The following is a 2,606-nucleotide window of genomic DNA, read 5'->3' on the forward strand; positions in this document are numbered from 1 at the left end:
GTGTTGGTTGTCATGTGTCAGGCATAAAAGTAACCCGTGTCCTTCCTCGGAGTTCAAGTTTGCTTCATACCAAAATTCATCAAATTCGGTTCAGTAGTTTATTCTTGAAAGGGCTACAGATTTATTTTCACATTTATAATATTAATATAGTATATACTTATTGACAGCCAACTAATCAATACCAGTTTTGAAGAGACAGAATTCATATATGAAAATAACTTTTGACAGTTACTTAGTTTTTACTTTCTTCTAAATTGCATACAAATTTCAATATTAGCAAGACATAGCACATGCAATCATTTTGTGATGCTGTTCTATCATCATCATTAGGCGCTCACGTCATAAAGTTTCCGCCAATCAATGACTGGAATGAAATACAAAATCACTTAGGTAAGAACAAAAATAACATAAATATATGGAATATTAGCTTTACTATTTCTGTATAGAACAAGTGCCAAACTCCAATTAAATTCACATTCTTTTACAAAAACACCACCACAATTTTTTCTCGTTCGTACGTAATATTATGTTATAAATAATATTATGTTATCAGAGTTAAGTGGTTTGTAAGTTTTGCAAGAGTTTTTAAGACTTAAGAAATGCCAATTTATATATTATTTTATGAAGCAAATTTTTTTAAATACACAAAATAATGACAAAAATGTGTGTATCATAAATTAAATACAAGGACTTTTTAATAATTTTAAGATTCATAAAATGATGATAATAATACAGTAATAAAAGGTATAAAAATCGTATAATGTTTATTTATTTATTTGAAACACCATCGGCATATTCACAAAAACACTTATGTAATAAAAGTAGACGGACCAGTGCAATGTGATACACCACTACAGGTATTTACAGCACTGTTGAATTAAATAAAAAGTAATACACTCTTAAATAATATTAAAAACTTAAGTACTATTAAAACTTATATAATATTAAATGTTACAAGAAACAAAATATTTCTGCTATGAATCTTTAATACGTATTAATATTATCGAATGCAATAAGCTTATTTAGATCAATAAATAAGTCCAGCAATACAATATATCTAAAGAAAACAGCGAGCAATATGTATGATTTATACATGTATCAGCGCAAATCAGATTACCTGGAAACCCTCCGTATCTAGCAGATAATTCTATATGGACATACCTAATGCACTTCTAGGGTATTACCTAAATTGTAGCCATAAGGCTCGGCGTGCATAATTCTAGATTTCAGCCTTTGTTGCGTGAGAAACGGGATTCGATGCGCCCCATATAAAAGACATCAACGCTTCGTACCTACTGCAACTATGTAGAGAATGTATTATGGGCGTTAGATGTAGAGCTTTTATTGATTGTATTCATTTAGATTCAGCTGATATTTGTTTTTTATATGAACATAATATACTACTTAAATACCATATTGTTTTTTGTTTTCTTTATATTTTGTTTTTCTGTTATATTATTTAGTTATTGTGTTTTTTTTTTTAATTGTATAATATATTCTAATTTCAACTTTAAATAAACATGTTGACACGATACACTGTGAATTTTATGTACACTTGTAATCGATGTACATATCAGAAGTTGTTTTTCTTTTTTTGGATGTTGTGTTAGCCATCAATTAATATGTATATTGTTAGTGTACTTATTAAATAAATAAATATACTTAAGGTACATAAATATTTGTACTTTAAATTAATCATTCCTTTTAAATATTTGTCGCATATAAATCGATTTCTTTAAAATATATATGTATGTTTATCTTTATCTCATCAGAGGATATATCGCGAACGAGTACACGGTACAAATAAAAAAGTATCTTTATCTTTCCGTAACTTCTTGGAATGTAAGATATTAAGAATTAATTAAATTAATTGTATTTAATGGAATTAAAACAAATATCGGTCTGTATCGAAGTATATTGCCATCTATGTGACAATGGAGAATGTTTTAATTGGGCTAATGATTGAATACTGTCGATGCGTGACGTCACGTGCAAGTCGGAGACGAGAGCGCTTTAGTGGAAACGATATTATGACGTAGCAGCCTTTAAAGGCACTGCGACGTTACATTTAGCAAACAGTTAATAATAACGTTATTGAAATATAGCTTGTACACATATGATACATGATTTGCATAAGTATCAACGGCCGAAAATAAAATATAATTAATAAGTCACATTATTCATTAAATAAATACTTTTTTTGTAAAAAAAATGCTTGGATTTCGGCTCGGGTTCAGCAAAATCGGTCCAGCCGTTCCAGAGATGCCAGAACAAACAGACAGACAGACAGAGAGAGAGACAAAAATTTTAAAAAATGTTGTTTTGGTATATGTGCCATGTATACATAAATATGCATTGAGTAAAAAAGGGCTATTTTAATATTACAATCAGACACTCCAATTTTAATATATGTATAGATCATAGAATAAAAGCTTACCGCTGTCTGTCCCTATGAATGCTTAGATCTTTAAAATTACGCGATAGATTTTGGTGTTTTTTAATAGATGGATAGATCCCAGAGAAAGGTTTTTGTGAATGGACAATACAATAAAGAAAGTAAGAATTAAATTCTAAGAGTTTCTAATGTGATTTCGTAAATAAACACA

This window comes from Vanessa cardui, chromosome 21 (assembly GCF_905220365.1).
Source record: "Vanessa cardui chromosome 21, ilVanCard2.1, whole genome shotgun sequence".
NCBI lineage: Eukaryota > Metazoa > Arthropoda > Insecta > Lepidoptera > Nymphalidae > Vanessa > Vanessa cardui.